General features: G+C 41.2%; 1 protein-coding gene across 3 annotated transcripts in view; it reads right to left on the bottom strand.

Moving 5' to 3' along the window:
* LOC102225181 (lysine-specific demethylase 6B-like) overlaps positions 1-26,950 on the bottom strand; it is a 108,147-nt gene that overhangs the window by 63,282 nt on the left and 17,915 nt on the right. For all 3 annotated transcript variants that reach the window (XM_023346870.1, XM_023346869.1, XM_023346871.1), the window contains exon 4: positions 4,155-4,209. The gene's annotated coding sequence lies outside the window, so the exon portion shown is untranslated. The remainder of the gene's footprint in view (positions 1-4,154; positions 4,210-26,950) is intronic.

The following is a 26,950-nucleotide window of genomic DNA, read 5'->3' on the forward strand; positions in this document are numbered from 1 at the left end:
TAAATTTTATCCTGCAAGTTGGCGTGACCTTGGAAAAAAGTCCACACCTTCTTCAAGGGAGGGACGGGTGCCTCATCAGCAACTATAAAAGCTGATGGAAACTGTGCAAGAACAAAGAAAAATTGTTCTTTTACTCAACGTGGCAAGGACAAAATTTTCCTGGCCAAAACATTTCGTACTTTACAAAAACTTAAGTACGGAACTCTTGGGAATACCTGATACTTTCTTTCTGCGACGGCATTTGTGCTACGCAGCAACTGAATGTAAGAAAAAGGTTCTGCTCAGATGACACATCGAGAACAGCTGCATGAACTCACAAGCCAGGGCTGCAAAGATGCAAAATGAAAGAAAAGAATGAAAGAAAGAAAAATCAGAGTACAAAGAAGAAATGACAAAAAGAGGGACAAAGTCAAAGTAACTAAAAACGTCTCAACACATGAAAATCAGACAAAACCAAGGCAGAGAAGCTTCCCGTACAGAGCTGCTTATTAAGATTAGTTTGTGCTTGAGTGAAGCCAAAGATCTCCTTCTTCTTTTAATGAAAAACACCTACGTTCTCTCTGTATCGCAATTTAGTCGTCACAAATTAGACCCCAGTCAGGACTCCTGCCACGCCGCCGACCTTAAAGCAATACGCTCAGCCACTTCCCTCCAGCGCCGCCCTAATTTACTCAACCTGCGCACGCTTGGCACTCTAATTAATGTTGTGAGAAAACTGATCAGAGTGATACTAGCCCACTTGATTTACGACAGCTCAGCGGTGGTGCGAACGTTGAACGTTGCGCCTGCGACTCGGCAGCTGCAGACGTGTTGAAATGAGGAGCATGAAGGAAACATCTGCAGGACTGGATGTTACAGCTGAAACGAGGCTCTAGGAGGACAAACAAGATGCCTGAGTGGCAGTTTGAAAATTAATAGTTTAGTTTTCGTCCTTGATAGTGACTTTAATCTTTAACTTAATCAAATGCATGCCAGATTTTAAATGGTAACATTGTGAAAACCATGTAAAAGACACTGCATCTCCTGTGGATTGCTTTTGCCAGTTTCCACCTTCTACATACATTTTCATCATAAAAACACAAAATCCAGAGAATTTAGACGAATAAATCTCTTGTTTTCTTCTGAAATTCTGACTCTTCTGCTGATTTTCTTCAACCAGGAATATCAGGACCACCACCAGCTCTCCTCCATCTTCTCCCCTCCTCTCACTTCCTCTTTGTTGTTGGAACATCTCCCTTTCACCCCCTCCCGTCTCGATCTCTGGATAGGCCACAGGCATATGACGGAAAGGAAATGGAGATAAAGGCAGAAAATCCGATTAATGTGCTGAATGAGGCACATGGAGAGAGGCAGAGAGAGAGAAGATGGGTGAGGAGATGGAGGAGAGAACGATCCGGGACAGGGAGGAAGGAAGGAAGAGCTGGAACAGACTTCCTTTGTGCCACACTGTGGATAATTCACTTTATTCCCTCTCTCTCCCTTTCCCTTTTTAAAAGACATAAAGATATGATTCAACTGAAGGGTGTGGGTGAGCTGATTAATTGCCAATTAATGTTTAACGAGGTACAGCTGTGTTCAATTAACACTGCTTCAGACCCAGTCTCCTGCTTCTTTTATCCCCGCTCAAATATTAAACCTTCACCTCTTCTTCCGCTCGGTTCCTCAAGTTTTACTGGAGAGGGGAGCTGCATGCGCCGATGTTCGGATGAGCAACATCGATATTAAAACGCATCAGAAGAACGTTGCGCTCTGGCAGAGACAGAGGTGGAGTGAACGTAAGGCCCAGACGTTCGCAATAAACCGCACAGACGAAGTAAACGTGCTGTGAAGAGTGTCAGTTTTCACGCCTTGCCCCAAATTCTAGTCTGGATTTTGTTTTTAACTTTGGCTAAGCCGTTTCCACAAATAAACATTTGGTCGTTTAGGACTGTTTGACTCTGACTGGTTTACCTGTTCCTGTTGAAACGAAGCATAAGCCACAGCATGATGCTGCCACCTCCATGTTTCACTGCAGGATGGTGTATTCACTGCATCAGTCCGTTAGACTCATACTGATACCGTCTACATGTTTGTTGTGATTGTTGCAGTCTGAAATAATCAATTTTGTGGCACCTTTTTCAGGACGTTGAGGTCAAAGTTGCTTATTTTTCCAAGCTTTACTTTCGGCCATAACTTCCTCCTCGACCTGCCTGCTGTCTTCTTCCTGTTTGTTCTCTAACAAACCTCTGAGGTTTTCACAAAACAATTGCTTGTTGCAATTTGAATTGACAAGGTAATTGATTAATAACTCGTCAACTTCAACGACATCGTTTTTTAAATTTATTTCTTTGTTAATGTCCACCATTTTTCCACCATTATGTGCCGCGTCGCCTCGCCGCAGCAGCGTTTGAGCATCTGTGCGTGAGCCAGCCGAGCTCGGCTCCGGTCATTAGCTCGCTCCATCAGTGCTACGCTTTCAATACAAACATGGCGGGAAAGCCATCTGATTGCAGCCTAACGAGCCGAGTTCTGAATGTTAACATTTCCAGAAGGCTGAAGTTGTCTAAAGGGTGGAAGTATTTTAATCCGGGTGCCACTAAATTGAGGTTTGCCTCGTTATGAACCACAGTGGCATGAACAGCTGCCAATGAGCCAGGAAGAGTAAAGTTTTCTGTTTTCGCTCCATATTTCACGGACCAGCCACCTTCCTCTGTCTACATGTGGTACTGTGTGGACATCTTCCACTTTATTTATTTATTTTTCAATCTGTATTATTTTCACAAAGTCACTCCTGGAGCTTCTGTAGTTCAGTCGAGCTGCCATCTTGTTTTACAGTTTGAAATTAGCTGCACTTTGAATTCAAGTGATTGAAATAAAAGCAAGTTTTCAAAAATATTTTCTGTCATTTGTAATTTCTTTAAAAAAAAAAAAAAAGAAAGGGAGAAAAATGATTTATTAAAACCCGTATAGAGTTGATTAATGATAACTGGAACATCAAAAACTGAAGTCTGTTTTTCAACCTAACATCAATTTTCTGTATTTTGCTGCTGCAATGCTCTGTTTTTTTCTTCTTTATGTCAAGTACTTTTAGTTGCATCGTTGCTATAATGTTCTATACTAATAAACTTGCTTGACTTCTGAAGCCCAATTTATGTTATTTGACAGAATCGGAGAACAAGAGACTGAAAAGAAACAGATGTGACATTTCCAGATTTTGCTTGCCAAAAAGTTTGAGTGCTACTTTGTGTTGGTGTGACCGCAAATATTTCGGTAAAATAAAAGTTTGTTGTTAAAATGTAACGAGGTAAAAGGGTAAAAGCCACTGAGAAATTTTAATTCTCCATCATGTCTCTGGTTGCGTCTTGCTGACCCAGAGACTCCGGCTGTGTCCCCTCGTTCTGCTTCCCGTCTCATTTGTCCGACTCGTCGTCCGTCTGGACAGCTTCCCCGTCTTTCACTCTCAGCTCCTCTTCAGGGCTGACATGGATACGCCTGCAGCGCAGCGCCGCACACAGACATGAACGTAAATACGAGAGCAGGAGCAACAATGGATGTAAAGTGTTGCTCCTGTGTGCTGGAGTCAAAGTGTGTGTGTGTGTGTGTGTGTGTGTGTGGACTGCCGGTGTGTTTTTATGGGCTTTTTTTCCCCCCTTCCTGTTTTGGCTTTCATTACTATCTGATACCTCCACCCATCTGCTCACAAAGGAGATCAGGACACAAGAAAGGAGGAGAGGTGGAAGAGTTGGCTGTCACTCTTCATACTCGCTCCTCCTCTTCCTCTTTATCTGCTCTCCCTTTCTTTGTCCTGCACCTCCCTGTTTGCCTCCTCCTCTTCCTCCTCCTCGTCTCTCCTCTTCTCCCCCTTTCATCTCTAGATGCAGGCAGAATGGAGCTCAGCTTTCTCTGAAAACCCAGCAGGTGTGTGGTGTGTCTAATTGTACGCGAGTGTGTGTTCGACTGTGCGAAATGCGCTTCATGGTCTCGCCTGGCGTGCGTGTGTTTTTGTGTGTGTGTGTTAGCTGTGAGGAGTTTGTATTGGGCATATCTTGTTTCCTCGGGGGAGTCCAGGCCCATTTCCACTGTCTGCTGAAGCCAACCAACCCAGAAGTGCATCGATAATCTATTAGAGGAGAAACTCAGTCACACACACACACTCATAAACCGCTGCTGCTTACCTGCCACGGCTGCACACACACCGAGTGAGAGTGGGTTGGAAGCGGGTGGGCTAACCTGAAAAATCAAACAGAAAACAGATGGTAGAAATAAGTCGGAATCAAGCGGTGTGATCAGTGAAGACGTTTTATAGAAACACACACCTTTGTTCACATCTTTTCATCACAAACATTAATGCTGCGATGCATTACCGTAACTAAATGTATGACAGAAAGCAAAACAAAAAATTCAATGCAAGTAGAATAAACCTACAAGTTTTTTGGACTCCGCAGGTAAGGGACCAGATTTGTTCACAAGTAGATGAAATACTAGAAAACCCATCATAAAACTGCCTATTTTAATAGTTCAAATATAGCTTAACATACATTATTACAGATAATGGAAATCATCTAAGCACTTACAGCAAATCATAATATGTACAGTCTTGGGGGGTCAGCCAATCAGCACCAAGAAAAATAAATGGTGCTTCTGGCATGAAGTCAAGAAGCGTCAAGGTTCCCATGTTACATCTTCTTTTAAATATTTTAGATGCTCTATGAGAGAAACTGAATTTCCACAAATAAATTGGAGATCCACAGAAATATTTGTGCTACAATACAGTAGCACAAATAGGTAATAGTTCACTGTAAAACCCTGCAGTTGAAACATGGAGGCGGCAGCATCATGGTCAACGTTTACTGTGAGGTGGATGGAGCTACGGTGAAAAAAGAGAGTGTTAAATGTTATATATTATATATATATATAATTCAATGACGTTTGCAAAACTTAATACATTTACATTTGTACTTGACAACTTAATAAATCAACTTGGATAAACTTAATTTGATTCATTTCGACGCCATATATTTAAACTGTTTCACCTGTTATCTTTTTTCAGTTTTATCATGCAGGTTAGATGCTACAAATATCTACACGGTCAAAGCAACGCCTGGTTTAGATCTGGGGTGAGCAGTCAATCTGACTGAGTTTGGTTGATTTTTCTAAGAGGAATGGGGGGGGAAATGAAAGGAAAGCAGTTCAGATTTTTTTACTTGGTAAAAATAAAATAAAATCTTTTTCTGTCCCTTTTGTATCTTTAGATACATAAAAATCCCAACAAAACATGAAATACATTCAAGTATGAGGCAACAGATGGTTTGAAGGACATTAAGAAAATCAGCAGAAAAGTGATAAAGTTAGCTAAATCCAAAATAAATACAGATAAAAAAAACAAAATATAGGGTCAAGGTTTCTTAAATGCTGTTTTCTTTTGGATACAATTCTAAAAAGGTCTAAAAATGATTTGTGCTCACAAACAACACCAACTCAGTGTGGAAACCTCAACCCCACTGAGCTGCATTTTCCTTTAAAAGAATCCATTTTTAAAATCTCTTACCCTTTGCTCACCTTTACAGTTGCAACAGATAAAGTTCTACATTCAGTATCCTGGAAATAAAAGCTTAAATGTTGATGTTTCACATTCAAGTTTAGAGTTTAAAGTTCAAAATAGTAATACAAAAAAAACAACAACCTCCTAATAGTTTTGGATCAGACAGTCGGAGGCAGAGCTCTGAAGACACAAATCCTTAATCAAACTCAGAGATGCGAGGACATGTTATCAGAAAAAGTACACAGTAGTTATAATTTTTTGAATAATCTGATGTAATCCTGGCTTTGAAAATAAAGACGACAAACTAATGAACAGAACTTGATGTACGACTCGGAGCAGCAGCCATTACAGCTGCCAGACAAACACCCACAGTGATGATATTCTCGGACATCCAGGCTGGCAAAAACAGCGACGGACAAACACAACACACACACACACACACACACACACACACAGCACCAAATAAAACACATAAACAAGCCACAAGCATGATGTAAGAAGGCGCAATATCAGACATCATATAATTGAAGCTAAAGCCTGTTTTTTCGTCCAGTTAAGTGGGACAGCAGCTAAGCTCTGAAGATGCAGCGTGTTTACAATAACAGCGCCGCGCTCAGATAGAGACACGGAGCTTTGAACACAACTCTGATGCCAGAATCATGGATATTTACTGGAACCGTACACAAATACTCAGCTTCTCCGTAAAGTAACTGGCTGTTATTCAACGAGACATCGCAGACTGCAGCTTTAGTTTAAAAGGCGGACATCTTTGTCAATAATAATTATCTAGACGCAGAGGTATTGTTAACGCGATGAAAACAACTCAGGAAAGCCTCATCATCACGTTCTTCAGTGCTGTTATTTCCCAACTTTGATCTTAAGTGGTTTTTTGGCTGCATATATTTCCCTGCTGTGGTTAGACAGTGGACATAGCCAACATTTTCTGTGGATACCTACTACAGGTACAGCCAAACTCTTGGGTGTGGAGGTTATTACTGAGGGAAGAAGAATCAAAGTTGGTCATTTTTATCATCAGTCAAAGTTTTTTAGGCAAAAATGATGGAATACTTAATACCAACCAGGCACCAATTCATACCAATTAAAGGACATTTTGTGCGCATTCATTAATTCTGTATATTTTACTCACTCTGCGGCAGGAAAATATGGTTATAAAAGTCCAGAAAGTCTTTAGTTTATGATAGGAAGTCATAATTTGCTGCATTTATTTTACGCGTAAAAAGAAATAAAACCTACAATTAATTCAAAGTATAAAATGCATCACTGTTTATCTCTAAAAACGTTGAAAATTTCTTAAATACAACTGAAAAATAAACACATAGATAAACAGACATGTACATTAACATGCACCCATGTTAAAGTGAATGATTTGTTTACGGGTCGGAAACGGGACATTTCAGATAGAAATATCTTTGGTTTAAATGGACTGACCTTATATAGCGCTTTTCCAGTCGTTTTGACCACTCAAAGCGCTTTTCACTAGAGTCACATTCACCAAGTGGCACTCACAAACACACACATTTATACACCGATCAGTAGGCAACTTTGGGTTAAGTGCCTTGCCCAGAGGCACATCGACATGTGGCAGGAGGAAGCTGGAATCGAACCTACAACCTTCCGATCGCAAGACGACTACTCTACCAAAGAGTCGTCCCAAATGCTCAGCTGTCAAAGTAAATCTTGTAGAGCTTAAATGCATTAATGAGCGCGTCTGACACATCTGAATTTATTCTTTAGCTTATCAACACCTGACACACTGCTGTCACAAATTTATCTCCGAGAACAGAAAACCCGAGCAATCATTACAGGAAAAGCTTTAAAATTCCATCATCCACCGTTTTTCTCTCGTTTTTTTTTTTCTTCTTCGTCTTTTTTTGTGGTTAATCCCTGGATTCTTGCCTTCTGGAATTCCTCCACAGATTATCCTATGGCTTAAACTATAAGGAGGACAGAAGAGGAGGAGGAGGAGGAGGAAGGGCGGCAGCTCACCCTTCACTTCACATCTCCCTACTTTCTCTGCATTCTTTTCCTTCCCTCTCCTGCGAGGGACGGAGGGAGACACAGACAGCCGGACTGACTCACAGCAGCCCCTGTGATCAGACTGACAACATGGCCTGGGGGCCCACAGAACGGCTCTGTGTAGATATACAGCTACTACAGAAAAGTGAGACAAAGAAAATGATTTTAAAATAACAAACAAAAAAAAACAAAACAAAGCTGAGCCCCGGGACAGAGCCTTGAGGCGCTCCAAGATGGTGACACAGCAGTGGCAGCTTCCCCTCCGGGCTGCAGAAAAGACCCAACCAACCAGCAGCTTTGGAGCTGCTCCACTCCTGTTTACAGGCTGCCTTTGTTTGGCTGAAAACAATCACCGCCTCCCCCGTTTCCAGTTTACAGGGAGAGGTGGCTCTTGTACAGTGGGATAAGCGTGCATTTCGTGACGAGGCGGAGCGCTCCGCGGCGGGGTGAGGCCGAGGTTATCCGGCCAGAGCGGCGTCTGACCGAGGGAAGGGTGAAGGAGTTGAGCTGCTATTTTTAGACGACGTGTCATTTAAGCTTTCGGTGTGTTTCCTACATTGTGGCGAAGGGGTGAAACACAAGCGGGGACACGTGGACGACTCGGATTTAGGAGCTATTGTATGCACCCGCAGATTCCAGAGTCACCGAAAAATAAACAATTAACAATGCAAACGAGGGAAATGCATCAACAGATCGCAGGCCTTCCTCACCGGTGCTTTCGGGAAGTGTGTGCAAACAGGCACGCACTCAGCGTTCGCTGCCAGACCACGGTCTGTGTGTGTGTGTGACATTGCCCGACCTGCGGGGCTGAGGAAAAGCTGGGAGAACCAGAGAAAAGTGATGCACAAAGAGGAGAAACGTGATGCGAGATCAATGTCTTGTCAGGGGAGGATGGAGATGGAGAACATATGGAACATCTTTCCTCATCCATCCCATTCCCCCTTCATCCGACACGTGGGAATTTTAACTCCTCGTGGAATTAACTGCCAGCTAAACTTTTATAATGAGCTTCCTCTCCTCCAACTCTCTCCATCTTTCATGCTTCCCACTAAACCCACTGGCTTTCATGTCGATGATTTACTCAGATCATGTAGTCGGCCCAGCTAGTTGCGCTCGTTACCTTGAAGACGTCTCATATGACGGCTACATTTTCTCAGTGTGGATAAGCATGGACGTAAAAAAAACGAAGTGGCTTTACGTCTTATTCCATCATCTAAAAGAAAACAAATGAGTGACTCTTTAATATTTACAACATTTATCTTTGGTTTCCTCGTCGCATTTTCAGTTTTTGGTCAATTCATTGATCGCTTTAATCCTCTTGACAGCTTCTACTTCTAATCTGGAAGTAGAAACGAAACCCAAAGTTCTTGATCTGGATAATGTCTAGATGGCAAACGGGGAATTCAAATGACTTTGTTTCGGAATTTTGTTATTACACACTGTGAATTGAAGAATATGTATTAAATCTAGTTCACACTCGTTCAAAATTAGTTTAACAAAATTACTATAAAAGTATTTTTGCTCTATACCACAGTGCTAAATCCAAAGCCAACTTTAGAAGTGTTTCGTAATTAGTGAAAAAATCAAAACAAAACAACAAAAGTGGAAAAAAAATGTAAAATTTTGTAATGAAAAACTGATGGAAAGATTTAGGAAAATGAGTCTTGAAAATGGAAAATGTGTAGGAACCTTGTCTCTGCTCCTCTAGTTAACGAAACCATGCACAGATTAGTAATCTGCTGCTCCAGAAGCAGCAGTGGGTATGGGGTTAGGATTATTCACAGATTAATAACCTGTGCTTTTGTGGTAATCTGTGAAGGATCCAGTTTGGAGTTTTATTTGTGCCACAGAACATAAATTATCAACTGACTGAGGAAGTTGCTTCCTTTTGTTTTTTTTGTTTTGTTTTTTTGTTTTACCAGAGATGGGGACAAGCAGACGTCAAATTTTAAAAATCTATTACAGTCTATTCCAGTTTAGCAAGTATTTATTCTAGACATTTGCTAAAATGTCAAAAATAATAATTAGAACAAGAGTACAAAAACAGGGTTATGAGCAGCAGGACTGTAATAAATCCAGACCAGAATTTCAAGAAGGATGTGAAAAATGTTTGGCAGAGAGGAAGATATTGACCTTCTCCAAAAACAAAATAACAAAAAAAGCCCTGCAAAAACGAAACCTGCCATGTTTTCAAAACAGTAATAATGCACTTTGTTTTGCTTTGGTGACGTTGTGGTTCAGACAGAAAAAAAAAGTAAATTACGGGACATCAATGGAGGGAAGCTGAGGTCTGAAAGCTGCTACCGGTTCGGCTTTGATGTGTGCAGCCCTGACCTGAGAAAGGACGAGTCAGCGAATGTCAGACGGGGACACCGGCCGAGCCAGGAGGAATTTACAGCTCGCTTAAATCACAGCGACCTTAACTCCCACCAAAACCCACATCAAAGCTGTCCACTTTCAACAACACGTATGTGGTAAGTTGTGTTTCATTAAACGAGAAGCTGACTTTCATTAACACCAGATGGGAGCTCCAAGAGCGTCTAGCGAGATGTCGGCGGATGAGGACGAACGTCAGATATGGGCGAAGCTGAAATACAAATCATTGTTGGGATGTTAAGTAATTCGGACACATGTAACCTACACTCTTATGATTTATGCTTCCCATTAAGCCCTCAGCACCCCCCACCCGGGTTCATGGCGGCCATTAATATGAGTTATAACGGTTTTAATGAGAGTCGTGACAGAGTCCGTGCGCCTGGTCCCTGTCTGCGTTGCTAAGGTGATGCACGCAAAGTTGAGGAAAAAGCTAAACATGCCACACATTCTCCAAATCACAGGACTTCAGATTTCCCAGAGCGAAGAAAGGAGAACGAACTTGGAGCTGAAATCGTGAAGATGTGTTCAAGCTGCAGCCACACAGCAAATGCCGCTCTGCTAAAGTATGCGGCGGAATGAAAATAACTTGGGCGGAGAAGACGAAATGATGTAAAAGCAATAACTCAGACTGCTGCACATGCATGGTGATTAGAAATGTGTGCCACACTGTTTCTTACAGCGGATGAGCATTTCTTCCTCTCTATACATGCGATCTTCGCCTTGTTGCAGGTTGGATCTCCGGCTGCGTCCCGTTTCCTCTGAATGCATCGGTGTGCCTTGCAGAAATACAAGTGGTGTGAATCAAGCCTGGTTGATTTGTGTAGCAAATTTCAGTAACAAGGCAGCTGAAAGCGCTTTACACTATGAAGACATCATTCAGTATCCGATTAAGAAACAAACATTACATCAAATGCAATCATGCACATCCACTGTATTGATCGATGTTGCAGTTGTTAGGAATCAAAGGCAACTCCAGCAGGTGGGAGTTTAGTGTTGGTTTAAAAGATCTCAGTGTTTCGCCTGTTTTGCAGTTTTCTGGAAGTTTGTTCCAGATTTGTGATGCATAGAAACTGAACAAGAACCAGAACCAAACATGGAGAAGCAGCAAAGCAGATCTGAGCCAACAGACCTGGAGGTTTGATACAACAACAGTTCTTTGTTTTGAATATCCCATCCCTCCTTTTTTGTAAAGTTTTAGCTTTTAGATCATTTTAGATCAAACAAAGATCTAACTTAAATCAAAAATTGTATTAAAATTATGATTGATTTCATTAATCATAATTTATGAATTGGTTTGCCAAGTGGTTTGAGAAGCTCCAAACCACTTGGTAGTTTGTGAAAGCAAAACTCCCCAATTGAATTTTTTAAGCAAGATTTTCAGTTCCAATTTCACTGTCGGATTTGAGGTATCAATAAATGACTGAAACAGAGTCTGGTTTGAATGAAGAAGGCGAGGGAAGAGAAAAGCTTCGACAGGATGAAACCAGCGACTGGCTAAAAAGAACACAAAGAAACGGCTCCCAGTCGCCAAAGAACATCTTGAAGGTCCCTGAGATCTCGTTTACAGCTGGGTTATGGTGTAAAACAATATCCTAGGCTTTGAAGCTCTCACAGACAACTGTTCAATCCATCATGTGAAAACGGAAAGAGGAGAGCACAGCTGCAAACTCGGACTAACCAAACCAAACTCAGCCTAGCCAAACAAAAGAGTTGCAAATGTTCCATTACCTTCTGAAAAAGAACTTATAATTCTTTTTCAGAAAGAATTATAAGTTAGTTAAAGAATCAGTATTTTATTTCTAATTTTAGGTTTCAAAATAAAGAAAACCTTTGCAAAAACAGGATGAATACATTTTCCTTTACATGATGCTGATGTTTCCAAACTAATGACAAGAAAAAATAAATCTAAAAGATTGCAGATACATTTATTGTTGTTCTGCTGTTTAAATTCAATTATTCCATAAAAAACAGAAACTGTTAAAACTTGCATTTGTTATTTGATCTATATTTTAAAACATTAGTTGGTTCTTTGACATTTTTAGTCATTCAGAGCCACAGAGCAGAGCTCTGCTTCTACTTATTCATTTCCATTTTCTATTTATCTTAAATGTGTGTTTCTAACACCATTACGCTACAGGCTTGGTTAAACCCCATGCCTTATCTTTCTAATTATAGTTTTTACACACATCTGTTTCTTCCAAGAAAGATTATTAAAGTTCAGACCAGAGATCAGGCGAGGAGAGTTTTAGGTGCATCTGCAAAAGGTTTTTATCTCATTTAGACTGTGTGACCAAATGGAGACACTATTATGGGAGACAAGAAACTACATTACATATTTAGAACCAAATCAGTTCAATTCTAAGAAATTATATAAATTTATGAGCAGAGGACAGGGCTTCAAGCAGCCAAGAGGCTCATGATGGTGACTTCAACGCAGGATCTGTGGAAGATCGAAAACATTTTCTTTCAAATTGGGCTACATTTGCAAGGAAGAACAGAGGAAAAAAATGACATTGCAAGAGACCTTCCCCAAAAGACTGTCACCTAAAATCCAAATAAAACACACTCAAGTTTGTCTTTGCACTGTTGCAAAATGTGGAAAGGTTCAGGCAGGATGAATACCTTTCCAAGGCACTGTTTATACATGAGGGGAAAACAAATCTGGTGTGTATAGCTTATCGGCTCAGCCGTGAAACTGGCAGAGCACCTGAGGACCTGGTAACGTTTTACAAGCTCACAGTTCAGCTCAGACAGAAACAAGGCTTCATATTGGGCCACAGTGCTACAGAAAATCAACATTATTCCACTGTGCAAACATGGCCTTGCATACAGGAAGGAGATAGCTCTATGTGTGTGTGTGTGTGTGTTGTCATTTCATGTTGCCAGCAGCAGACACAGCCTCAATGGGAAGGCGTCAGGGCTTTATTTATTCATCACCCTTCCTGGAACGGGCAACAAGAGACAAGGTCAATACATATTGTACACATGTGTGTGTGCACACAGAGGACACACACACACACACACACACACACACGCCAACACACACTCAACCCACCTATAGACCAGTATACAGTAAATACTTTCCTGGGATCCCTCTGCCAACATGTGTGCCGTAATGAGTTCTGTTTAGAGACTTGTTGGCCGAGAATCTGAGCCCAGAACGAACACAGACCCCGTTAAATAAACTCGAGATGCATTTCCTCAATAAATGCCCCACATACGCTGACTCAGCGAGCAAAAAAAAAAAAAAAAAAAACTGTGGAAAAAGTGGAGATGAAGAGGAAAACAAAGGTAGAAAACATGCTTTAGGAGGAGCTATGTGCACACAAGCAGAAGAAAGAAAAAAATCACACACCTCTTTATGCACAACACTTTACATCTGGCTCCTCTTAAAGGAGTAGTATGAGCTAAATGTGGCTTTCTGAGTGTGATCTCTTCAGTGCTTTGAAAGAATAAGACTCGGGGTGAGTCCGTGCAGAAGACACACACACACGCGCACACACACGCACTTGGTGTCAAATACACAAACCACATGCAGCTGTTCTGCATCTGCTGAAGGGCCACGTGAAGGACAGCAACACAGTTACCAACAGACGTAGATGCATATATGTGTGTGAGCTTGGAAGAGTCACAAGTTTTTTGGGGTTCTTTTTTCAGTGGAGATCCTCAGGGTGCGTGTCTGCAGAGAATCTGGCTGCAGAGTAAAAATAAACCTGCGTGTCAAACTCGATTGCAGAGTGATGATGAAACAGCTGCAGCCGAATTCAAGCGCTGTCCCACCTCGATGCACAACGGCCATCACTCAGCGCCTGCACTCCTTCGGGTTTCTGCAGGACGTCTGGTGGACTTTCTGAGCAGGAAGCTCCTGAGCGAATCTCGCCAGATGCCTGAGTGAGGAGGAGGATGAGTGCCCAAAGATAAAGGGGGCTGCCTGGTGTTACAGTTCGGAGCCGACCACGCAAAGACTTCAAACGGTGCAAACAAGTAGATATTGCCTCCCCTAAGCCTACACAGAGGCACTATCAGTGCACAACAGGTCAGCGCGCCCTTGAGTTAACACCAAGAGTCTAAATGAAAGCTGGTATCTGTCCTGCAGATGTGCAAACTCACAACATTTGACAAAAAAACATCTGCTTAAAAAGAATCCAGCTGAATGAGGAGGTCCACCCTGAAACCAGACCTCAACATGCTTAAATAATTCTCCAAATATGTCATTGTAGGGCCTTCAGCAAGCTCTTTCTGCTCTTGATATCAAAATGCAGGCCTGTTCAATCAGAAATAGACTGCACAAGTTAAACTGGAATGTGAGGCGTCCAAGGAGGAAACATTGTTCATGGAAGTAAATCTGCATATAGAGCAAGGCCGGGACTTCCAGAATAAAGGTTTTGACAGATGACAGATCAGAAAACATGTTTCATATAAACCATTCAACATTCCAGGAAACGTTTCTGGAATGTGAAACCAACTATGAAGCACAAAGGTGGGAGTGTCATGGTTTGGGAAAGCTTTTACTAGAGTAGAATCTGTCCAGCTCATCATGACAACGACCCAAAACCCCAAAACAAAAGTCCCAGACAGATTAACAGCACAGATCTAAAAATTGCAGTAGTTATCCAAACCATTAGTGTTCTTTCTCCTTTAAATAGGACATTTTAGTTGACAAAATGAAGGCGGAGATCAAGGAAACACAAGAAAACAAGGGTTGACTTGTGAAGTTCTACGGAGGTAATAGAAATATAAATTCCAGACCGAAATCGTATTCAGTACCATGAAAAGTTGACATAATTCGCCCTGACGTCTCTCCCTTAAACAAAATCTCCCCGTTTCAGGGTTAATTGGGAACTCTGGTGGGAAGGTTACAGGAGGTCAATGAGGTCAAGAGGAGAGGCTGAGGAGCAGGAGGAGTAAATCTGAAGGCCACAGCAGTTCACAGTGTGGAATGTGGGCTCAGCAACAGTTTTATCTCAGAGTGCGCCCACAAATTTGTGTTTCAGTCAATCGAAACTAAAAAAAAGGAATGATTATCATGAATTCCTAGACCAAAGTGGCTAGAATAGTTCACAGGGTAAACTGTAGACAGTTAAGTTTTTCCTTTAAAAACAGAAATACCTTGTTTTGGGGCGTGCCGTGGTGGCGTAGGGGTTAGCGCGACCCATATTTGGAGGCCATCGCGGGTTCGACTCCCGGACCCGACGACATTTGCCGCATGTCTTCCCCCGACTCCTTCCCCGTTTCCTGTCAGCCTACTGTCATATAAGGGACACTAGAGCCCGCAAAAGACCCCCTGGAGGGGTTAAAAAAAAAACAACAACCTTGTTTTATCTATTACAAAGGCCTTCAGCTTTTAATTATATGCAGTATCACAGTAATGACACTAATTATATTTTCAGAAATATGTTTTGAGGAATATGAGTGGACTGACTTTTCTTAGTTGCAAAATTATTTTTCCTTTTGGATGCACATTATTAAAAAAAAAAAAATCCTACTTGTTTAGTAGGATTAGTAGGAACCAACGTGCAACAAATAGTTTCATTTTTGTTGCATTGGTTAAAAAAAACAAACTTTAAATGCTATTTCATTTTTTAAACTACATTATATATCTGGGAGCAAATCGGAGCAATTCTAAGAAATTGTAGTTTTTTTATGAGCTGAAATGGGGAAAAAGTACAAGCAGAAGTTTTACATATCCTGAAAATAAAAGCATTAGAATTCTAATCTATGTGCAAATTCTTCTATCTCAGCCTAAAACAAAATGACTAAATATATGTTTCCAACTGTTAAAAGGTTGTGATTTTTCTGCAGATCAGAAATCGACACAGGCATAGCATGGAAAATTGTGAGAGGTAAGTTCTGGTCCCTCCCCCAAAAAGGGGCGGTCCTTATATCAGCTTTGGAAAACTAGCAAACTTGCTGCTAATGCTATAAGAAGCTAACAAAGCAGGTTTTCCTCAGATGGGAAATGAATTCAATGCTGAGACATCTACCTGTTAAAAAATTAAGAAAAATCTGTTTATCATATTGAATAGAGTCGCTAAGGTATACTTGCACAGCTAATTGTCTATTTTGTTCATAATTTAAAAAAACTTTTAAATAAAAATGTAATTTAATTTAAATTCAAAAATACCTCATTGAACCAAAAGAGAAATTGAAATTAAGCTCAACAAGCGTTGCTCATCATTTCCCCCATTCACCATTTAGCAAATTAGCATTTTTGGTTGTTTCATACCAGATTTTGAGGTACTATTAGGAAACTATATCTGCCATAACAAGTCAGATGGTCTGCTCTGCATCCCCAGACCCAAACACGGAGAAGCAGCATTCAACTTCTATGCACCACAAATCTGGAACAAACTTCTGGACAACCGCAAAACAGCCCAAACACTAAATTACTTTAAATCTAGACTAAAACCCAGCTGTTTAGAGTTGCTTTTGAAACATAACACAAACATGGGTTCATGTTACTTAACTAAATAATGTTTTACAGCGGGTCAATCAGTCCCATTTTTGGCTCAATAAAGAGTGGGGCTACACAAAATATTGATGCAAAATTGTCATGGCAGTATATCACAAAGTACTGTTCATTTGCAATATTTGGACACACTATACTATTTGCTAACAAAATTTACTTGTCTATTACACGTTTACCCATTTCTAGGTTTTCCCTCATCATTCATGAAATTATCTTCCAATTATTTCAAATATGTGTATGAATAAAGACTTCATAATCAAATCAGGCTGTCGGGATTGAGCTGATTGAGTCACAAAAAGCTGAGAGCAAAGACTCTGCTCTCTACTTTTGAAAATGGAGCACCAGTTGCTCCTCCTGCTCCATTGTTCAGGCACTCAGAACCAATTATGGTTGCACATAATTATGCTTTAGTAGGCAGAAAATGCAGGTAGACGAATCAAAACCGAAAACAGATCCGGTTAGACTGCTGCATCAGGTAAATGTGCACATATTTACCCATTTGGAATAAGCCTGACAGAAGCGGTTATGTATATATATTATTCTTTCATATGAAGTGTACAGCATGGGTTTTCAAACCTACTATGAGACAGCCAAGTGACAGACAGAGCAGTAATTGGAAAGTTATGAGAAAGGAAAACAAAGCGGAGAGAGCAATGTGAAAGAAGGAGCAAACAAACAGAAGATGACATTCGCTTAAGGTTCAAGATAGACGGGGAGGGAGCCAAAGTCAAACAGCAGGGAAAACACAGGAGAAAATGAAATGTCACAATAAACACTTAGCAGGAAAGGCGTCAGGAAGGAAAATTTATCTGCCTCCATCGCTCTCGAGTCGGTCAGAGCTGTTTGAGGCAGCAGCATGGGTGGTGGAGGAGGATAAGGTGCTCGCGTCTCGGCAGAGAGCGACACATGCTAACTGGTCTGAACTCGGCGGTTAGTGCTAACCTTTATGGGTTACGCAGCTGGTTTGATGTGGAGCCCACACACAGCGGCAGGATGACGAGCAGAGTGCATCGGCCGCAGAGGGAAGGAGGAGGATGTGGGAAGGGCCGGGCGGTATGACTGTTTATGCGAGCGTAAGAGGGCCTCGTGAGAACTTAATGTGTGTGAACGTGATGTGGGATGAACGGGGGGTACCGACATGCTTGAGTGTTACTGGATCTGTGCGTGTAAAGGGGAGGGGGTGAGGTGGGGGGTTAAAGCGCACGCGCTGGCCCAACCAAACATACGCGCAGGTGGGACAACAATGGCTTTGGCTGTGAGGGTGTGGGAACAGATTAATGTGAGATGAAACACGGGAGAGCTGAGAAGACGGGTCAGAGTTCAGGTGAAAATTATTAGTTATTGAGAAGCCAAAAAACGTAAAAAAAAATAAAATAAATTAAATTAAATAATAAAAATCCAGCAGCAGGCGAAGGAGAATGATAGATCTGGCCCCGTCCCAGCTTTGTCTTTGGTCTCAGGGGAGGGGAGGCTGGCAGAGGCAGGCAGCCAGGCGGGCGGGCGGCTCCTGGCCCCGCTCCAGGCCACACACTGTGCCACGCTGCCCGGGAAAATGGCCCCGGCTGACGGGTGGTGGAGCGATCCCAAGTCCAGCCCTCCCGAAGCACTTCAGCGTGGCCCCAGGGGGCCCATTGTGCCCGGAGCTCAACCACTTGACACATCTGGTCCCTTCAGTTTGGCAAGGACTCATCCACCATGAAACTGTAGCCGTGGGGGCCCACAAAGCTGTTTGTGCGAGAACCTGGACCTGGTTGTACAAACAGCGGAGTAAATGTTACAAGTTAAACATCTGAGTGGTGCCTCATTCACAGTTAGTGAAGTAGTTAGTCTAAGGCGGATTTCTAATGGAATCCCGACACATTCAGGGTCCAAAGTGAGATGGTCCTTTAAAAGGTTATGAGTTAATAATTTAATTTGTGCACATAAACAGACCATTTCATGCCCATTTACTGAAACCACTTGGTATCAGTTCTTTTTTAACGATAAGTACTTTCAGGAATTATGGATACAAGTAGCAGTAAATACACTAAAATCTAATTTACAACCTAATTTAGTAGTTTATTTTCTTAAGACTTTGTATTAAACCCAATTAAGGGTGAGATGGACATAAAGTTTTATCACCACTATTGTGATAACAAACATGATAATAAGGGTAAAATGATTATATAACAGCAAATTAAGAACTAGGCTCACGTGTGAATTAATGGACTTTTCAAAGTTATACATACAGACAATAGAAAGTGCTTCCATAGGGAGGAACAATATAAATTTAAAGTATAAATCAGGATACTTTTTGAAAAATGAAGAGAAAGGTGAGAGTAAAAAAATATTTAAAAATTAACTATCATCACCTTTGTCTTCCCATCTGTCATTGCTCATAGTCAGAGACACAAACAACTCAGCAACTTGCAACAACTTGCATATCAACAGGCAACATTAATGTGACAAAAACTGCATTAAATCCAATTTTCAAATGTAATGATTTAATTGATTGTTCCTACGAAATACTAAAAAAAACATAAATCAAATGGTGATCATGCTAACTTTCTTCCCCAAAATAACAATAAATTGTACAATAGTTGGCCTCACCTGCGCCCTGTAATAAATTTTAATTTACCACCCACAAAGTGGGAAAATGGATTTGTACCAGTTTAAACTCTAAAGACGACAAATCTTTGAGATAAATCCTTAGAGTTTCAAAAAGAACAAAGATAATTCAAATGTTAAGATTATTAAAATTACTAGAAAGTAGTTTGGGTTTTTTTTTTTTTTTTTTACCAACAAAAAGTCGTTGAGCTACAGATGAGGTTTCAGGGACAATCAAAAAATGGCGGCTCTGGATCTGATTTACTAACCAGCTGGTTGTGGAAATTGCCACACATGAACGTTAAATATTCAGATCTTAATGATGAATACTTGAAAGGTCTGTTTTTTTAACTGTATTCTTGTGAAAGGAAACAGCTGCTGAATAAGAGCAGGCACAGTGGTTCTGACTGATGCAATCATTTGTGGGTAAAATGTGTGTTTCTGTGTGTCGGTGCCAACTAATTAGATCTCTTACAGCAGCTTCCAACTCAGACAATGACATCTGCCTAATTAAGATTTTAACAGCTTATTTTCCCAACATCCTCAGCCAGCAGGTTTAACAGATTCACGAGTCGACTTGGCTCAGTCGATAGGAAACAGACTGAGCAACTTCGAGAAAGTGGGGCAACTTTTCTGAACTTCAAGCAACGCAGAAATATGAATGTAAAAACTCACCAAGACTGAACCAATGCCAGTAAACTTTTATAAGATTAGTATTTGCAGGAAGTTTTCAAAATTGAAAGTAAACAGTTACAATTCAAATGAAGTGTTTTCAGCATGTTGCTTTGAGCCTCTTGTAGTTTTAAGACTAGGCTTAAGACTTTCTTAGATAGAGTCGCTTAGGTTACCTGGAGCTGCACTGGACCCCCACCTACTCACAGTTCTGTTTTCACATATTTTTCTGTAGAACATAACATGATTATCATAAAATTCAGAGAGTAATGTCACATCCCGATTGCTTAGTCACAATCGAAGGAAAATGCGACCCTTGCTGAGCCCTGCCCCTCACCTAGCAACCCAAGCAGAGCTCCAGCATATTTGGTCAGCTGGTTTTACAGCTGTATGTTCTGTACAATGACTGCTGGAAAAGTCCTTTGATGCTGACTTGCCATGCAGAAACCACTTACTGCATTCTTGTTGGTTGTGCAGGAGGCTCCACTTCTCCTTTTCAAAGATGTACAGTTGAGCAATTGAGCATCCACTTTCACATTTGAGTGTAAACGTTAAAGTTGGAGGAGCGTGGACATCATCAGCTTATTTGAATTTAAAGTGAACATAAGTACTAATACAGCTTGTTCTGAAGGGAGTTCAAAATAGGCAGAACTGACCAGACTAAAATATCAGTATCTAAGAATGATTTCGTGCAATAAATGTAATGAACGTGTTTTGTATGGCCTATAGACCCATCCTAACTTGTTCTAAGAAGCATAATTGGTCACCTTTAAAAAATCAAAGTAAAAGTTGACATCCAAAAGAGGCGTTTCAATAAATCTTTAAAGCAATAATGAACATGGAATTGGAAAAGGGTAGAATACACAGAACAAAATCAAGAACAAAGCAATGTGTGCGTGAACACACATGTATCACATAATGTCTTCATTTACGTGTCACAGTTTGAAGGCAGCTCAATCTGACAGGCACCTGTTCTCCAGTATCCTGGATAAACCAATCGGATGCCAACCACAGAGTCCAACACAAGATTGCACTACTGTTACATCACAGAAAACCAGGATAAAAGATGCTTTCTAATTCTAAATACTGTATATTCTGCCCCAGGGTGAAGTCTGTGTGGGTATTCATACCCAGTGTTTCCAAAAATGACCTCGATGTTGATCCTACAATCACCGAGTCTCGTGTTACGGCCGGCCCTTCTTCTCTCAGTCTCCGCTGAGATATAAGGTTACTACTGGCTCCAGACTCTCCTCCTGTTCCCCTCACCTCTGTCTCACCTGACCGGTGGAAGGCATCAAGCATGGGATGAAATGTGAGGTTGAGAAGCCGGAGACCGGATGGATGGAGGGAGGGAGGAGGAGGACAAAGAAGGTGAATGAAAGGGTGGAGTGGGAGTAGACAGGCAGAGATTTGTACAGCGGGAGACAGCGATGGGATTCACTGATTGTCTTGTCCACCTGCGAGACTGCTGCTACGAAAACAGACTAAATGTGGGGCAGTAACGGATCTCAGCAGACTGAAACCTCAGGAGGAAGATGGGGGGAGGAGGGGGGCACACGACATCTTTATCGAAATATCCTGGGGGCCTCAACAGGGTCGGGCACACACACACACACACACATATGCACAAATATTCACCTCTGACCTTTCCCCTCCCCCCAAATGAGCCCCACATAGATGAGGTCATCCAGCAATAGGTCAGACCCCACTGGAGGAAAACAGGACTGGAGAGACGGTAAAAGGAAAAGGAAGTTTGTTTTTGCCCAAAAACATCAGTTTTGAGACAAAAGAAATTTTCTCTAGATGAGACTGAAGTTAGTTTTTCAACCTAACAAAACAAAAATCTTGACGAGTGGAAAGTTTTTAACTGCAGCTGCTTCCTGCTGCGTTTCTCAGACATATTTACCCACTTCCTCTAGAAGCACATATTTATGAGAAAGAGTTCTGTTCAAAAGTTTGAAAATCACCCCTACACGTTTTGCTTCCAAGGAACCAGATTTGATCAAAAATCCTGAAAGTTTTCTGTCTCTAAAGATGTTTTCTTTGGTGATTTTCACAGATTCAGCAATATAAGTGGTATGTCTTTGAGGCCGACTGCTGGCAAAGGGTCAAAAGATTCAATTTAAAGATATCTAGACGCGTAACCAGTACACACCCTCAGTCTGGGCACACATTTATGTCCTTTGACATTGTAGAATTCCTCATAAACACCACCCACACAATTAATTTATGTCATTGTAGTGTAATTAATCTAGTTTATCATTCCATATGCTTATCATGGTTGGGGTTTGCAAATCATCCAATCTAGGAGCGCCATTTATTTTCCTTGATTCCTGATTGGCTGGAGGAAGACCGTGAAAGTTAGCCTCTGCCGTAGTGCTAAGATAGTTCTCACTGTGCGTATTAATGCATATAAAAGCACATTTGGCATTTTCAAAACTTAAAATAGGCAGTTGTGAGTGTTTTTAGATGGTATCTCAAGTATTCGTGAATTTTAGATATTTGCCCACAGTTGTAGTCCTTAACCAAAGCCACAAGGAAATTGCTTTAAAGCAATTCAAGTGGCAACCTCAAAGAATCTTGATTTCATTTTTGGTTTGTTTGATTTGTTACTGGATCATCACTGACCAGTCACAATGAAATATAAAGGTGGGGACAGAAGCTGTGTCATCAACTTAGAAACTTCTGCGCTATATTTAGAAATCGATTGACACTCATCCGGTGATATCATCAATAACATTTTAATCTTCACTTGTGTTCATCACAACTAATTCTGCCCCTGTGATTTTGTCAAATGACAGAATCTGCTGTAATCTGTGTCACCGTGCACAGACACACTCGCCTCCAGCTCTCTCCGTTTCTTTTGTTGTTCAAGTCGTCTGAAACTGAGCTTGTAATAACGGCTGCAGACGCAACATCAAAGGGCAGCTACAAGAGTCATCATCCTGTTTTTATTTGCATTCTTTTTCTTTTCTTATTGATGCTAAATTGGGAAAAGAGGAAAATGTGCTATTAGCAATGCTGGGTTGAAATTAGGTTTGCCATTTTCACAGGTGGTAAGATTAAGATAAAAATAGATCTGCTACAAAAGAAGAAGGCAGGGAGCATAGTCAGAGGTACAGATAGTTTGCAGATGAAGACAATTTGGCGCATGCTTTATTCTTCCTCTTTCAGACTAAGTCTTCTTTCTTCCTTCCAAGTCTATGTTTTCCTGAAGTGTGTAATCCTCTCTGGTCTCTGCTGTGCTTTCATCTTTCTCCTCCCTCAGTCTTTCAACATCTTTTAAGACAGCAGATTCCTCCTTCATCACTGCACCATCTCTCTCTCTGAATTTCTCTCAGCAGCAATCAGAATAATAATAAACAGCCACTGTGATGCATTAGGGACACATGCAGTTGTGTTGGAAAGTGGCGTAAAAAAGGTGTTTATTTTTTAATTCATCATGGCAGTTTTTACACTCAGCATCTGATTCAATGTCTTGTAAGAGTAAATGTATTCTTTGCTGTCTTTTTGGTCAGCAGTGGTTTTCACCTTCAGATTCCCCAATGCTTGCAATTTTTTGCCCTGCTTCGTATTGTTGAATCATCAACTGACCTTAATTCAGGCAAGTGATGCCTGCAGAACTTCAGATGTTTTGCTGGGTTCTTTTGTAGGTTGTTGTGTTTCTGTAAAAAAGGTTGTGGCACATTTACCTGCTGGGGTTTACCGCTGGGGATAGCACCGTTGCTGAGCTCTATGGCTACGTTCACGCAGCAGGTAAATGTGGCCCAAATCACTTCTTCATGGCGTGGTCCAATTCCAACCTCTTCACCCACAGACAAAATCTGATTTATACTGCTCCCTTATGTGGTACTAAATCGGATTCTGCAGTTTGAATGGTAATGTCGCATTTTATTTAACTCTTACGTCATTGGCGTGAGACATGAGTCATAATTCTGTATCAGACGAAGCCAGACCCAGTAATTCAGGAGGTAAACATTATTGTCGGCCACCGTTGCTCAGCAACTTTAAAATCGATCCATAGTCGGCGGCGGAAATTATTACTTCCATAAACAATAAGCTGATGTGTGATATCTGTTCTTCTTCTGAGCTCACGGGTCGCTTTCAAGTCGTAAAACGTTCACAAAAACGTCTGATTGCAGTTGCATTTAATTAGTATGAACAACCATTCACACACACACAAAAATGATTTTAGCAAAAAAAAAAAACAAAAACATCACAACCTGCTGTTCAACATAGCCTAGTTGCAATCCAAATCCTAGTTATTTCAGAAAATGACTCTTGGTTTTCTGTTTGTCCATAGTCAAGTACATTTACCAATATATCCCTCTAATTTAATGAATCTATACAAGCAACTAGCTTTATTTAGCTATACTGTAATTCATTAAGATCCCTCCATCCATTGGCAGACCTATGGGCAACTTAGAGAAATCCAAAAACAGCCATGTTACACCAGAGTACCAGGAGAGAACATGAATGGGAAGAACAAATAAACTCTATGCAGAGACCCCAGTGCCACCAACATCGTTCAGCCCTCTAATTCATCAAGATGCACGTGAATCCTGATCTCACATTTGAGTTGAAAACTTTCCAATCATTGCTTTCTTTCTGAGTGACCACTACATGTGTTCTGGGTTGATACTCTAAATCAATCATCATCACTTCCTGAGCCACTTCCATCCGAGTCCTTGGCAGCCTTGGCTGATTCACTTTTACGTATTTCTTGACTTCGGAGATGGAAATGGATAAAATCATCAATGTCTAAAAGCCCAAACACTAAAAGTAACGTTCAAATATGGCCTTAAAACCTCCTTTCCATCTTGAAAATTGGCTATAGCTTCAGACTTAATGTCTGTTTTGGAAGAAGAGAACAATTCTTGTGACTTCACCACTGACAACCACATCTACAAATACATGTTCAGAGCTCTTAAGAGAGCTTTTACTTGAACCCTGTATTTTGTTTGAGCTGGAAAGAAGGAAAACATGGACTACAGAGACTCAGCGCTGCAGATGCTTTTTGCTTCATCCATTTCTGTGTGTGAGCAAAGGGGTGTGTGTTTCTATTTTTAAACTCCATGGCAGCAGCAGCAGCAGACTCCTTACTCCTCTTTCAGTAAGTCCCAGAGACTTAGCACCAGCACAGGAAAACTCTCGGAGTGTGTGCCCGGGCACGTGTTCGTTTCCATTGTTGCAGAGGTGGAAAAACCTTCTGGAGTGTGAGGAACAAAGCATGCCTAAACGTTCTCGTTCCTGGAGATTTTTTGTTTCTATTTCCATGGATGCGTCACTGACCAAGTGAGGAGAAGACACAGAGACAAGCGTAAACACATGCATAAACAATGACCTAAATGAAACCAGTGGGAGAACGAAGAACCAGATGGGACTCCTGATTTTGATCTGATCTTTTTCCATACAAACACATGCTGCCATGAGGACTAATAACACCTGTAATTCCTTTGTTTTCACATGGAGAGAGCACAGACTTTCCCTCTCAACTCTCCTCACTCAGCTTCTCCTGATAGGATGGATTGCTATGAATGGGTCTCAGTTTTTTCGCCCTGTCAGCAAAGTTTGATTCATAAGTGGGAGAGATTGCCCTCATGGCTCTTGTTGACTACAACAGATGCATTACATAAACTTACAAAACACACACACACACACACGCCCACACACGAGGGCTTGGAAAGGAACAAAAAAGAGGCGATAAATGACAGAGGAAGTTGCAAAACTGAGCATTTGTGAGAACAAAGAGAGGATGAGAGTCAGGAAACAGGAAGTGTAGATGGAGGAAATGAGAGGAGGGAGAAAAGAGGAGGGGGAAAGAGAGACAAATATGCAGATGCCTTGTTTCCGCTTTAGTCCACTCGTAGGGTGACGTGTAACTTTCCCCATGTGCAAAAATGAAATAAAAAGGATGTTCTTTGTGTGGTTCAGTTTGACTGTTGACCATCAATGCTCCAGTGTCATAGCCCACATTTCCTGGTTACCCAACCAGCCTCGGCTCTGCCTGGGGGACGAGGAATCCGATATCAGACAGAGGTTGGTCTGACTCATCCAGGAACTGTACCACACTGAAATTATAATGATGCTCTCACAACAAACCCCATTCATAAAACTGTTCCACAGCCTAAATATCAAACAGCGTGTCATTGCCACACAGTGCTTTACAACAGTATTCATGAGCTTTAAGTTTTTCACATTTTGATTCAGCATAATCACAAATGTCAATATATTTTATTGGGATTTTATGTGATAGACAAAATGTGGGGCATGATTGTAAAACTTAAAAAGAAAATAAAGTGTTTTTTTTTGTTTAGCAATTGAAATCTGAAAAGTGTGCTGAGCATATTTAGTCTGCCACCTTCAATGTAATATCCATAAATTAAAAAAAGTGCAACCAAACATCTTCATAAGTCCCCTGTTTTATCAGAACATTCAATCTTTGCGGAAGACTGGAAACAAGAAAGTTTTGCTGAAAGAAAATCTACTGAAGATCCATTTAAAGGTGCCATGTCAATTACATGGGAAACCTGTGAAAGAAGGTGTCAAATAAGACAAATAATTGGCTTTTTAGTCAACAGTGGAGTCCTGTAATTGAAATTATTCCCAGGTTATTGGGAAGCTGAAATACATCAGGGCAATGTTACCTCACACGTTACTGGCAGGTGTTGGAAAAGCAGCCAATCCAGGAGCACCATTCATTTTCCTTGGTAAGGATTGTCTGAACTGCCAGGAGCAGAAACAAGAAAAACTGTTTATGCTAGTTTCTGTGGTGGTGTTAAGATTGTTTCCACTGGGTGTATTAGAGCAAACTGAGCTCCTCTCATTCTGCAGAAATACACCACTCAGTCAGAAACAACCAATCAGATCCAGGAGGAGGGTCTTAGCGTTGTCAATCACTCTCCTGCTCACCCCCTTCCACATGCTCTTTGCTAAGCTACAGCTTGTTAACCACAACACAGCCTGCCACCAATGCTAATGCTAGTTAGCATAGCAACCAATGACGGTGGATAAATGAGTTTCCTGGAATGGTGAGTTGTTTTTCCACCATTATTACATTACGCGGCATACACAAGGTTGATTGACAGCCCTAAGACACTCCTCCTGGCCTCTGATTGGTTGTTTTTGACCGGGAGCGATGCATTTCATCGGACAGCAGAAGTAGCTCAGGGAGGAGATGGAGACAATCAACCTTTTCGCAGATTATCTCTTCTCATATTATTCTGTCACAACATGGCAACAGTTTAAGCAAATCTGGAAAAACAGATTTTTGCAAAAGTTGCATACTG

Source organism: Xiphophorus maculatus, chromosome 14 (genome assembly GCF_002775205.1).
Source record: "Xiphophorus maculatus strain JP 163 A chromosome 14, X_maculatus-5.0-male, whole genome shotgun sequence".
NCBI classification, from domain to species: domain Eukaryota; kingdom Metazoa; phylum Chordata; class Actinopteri; order Cyprinodontiformes; family Poeciliidae; genus Xiphophorus; species Xiphophorus maculatus.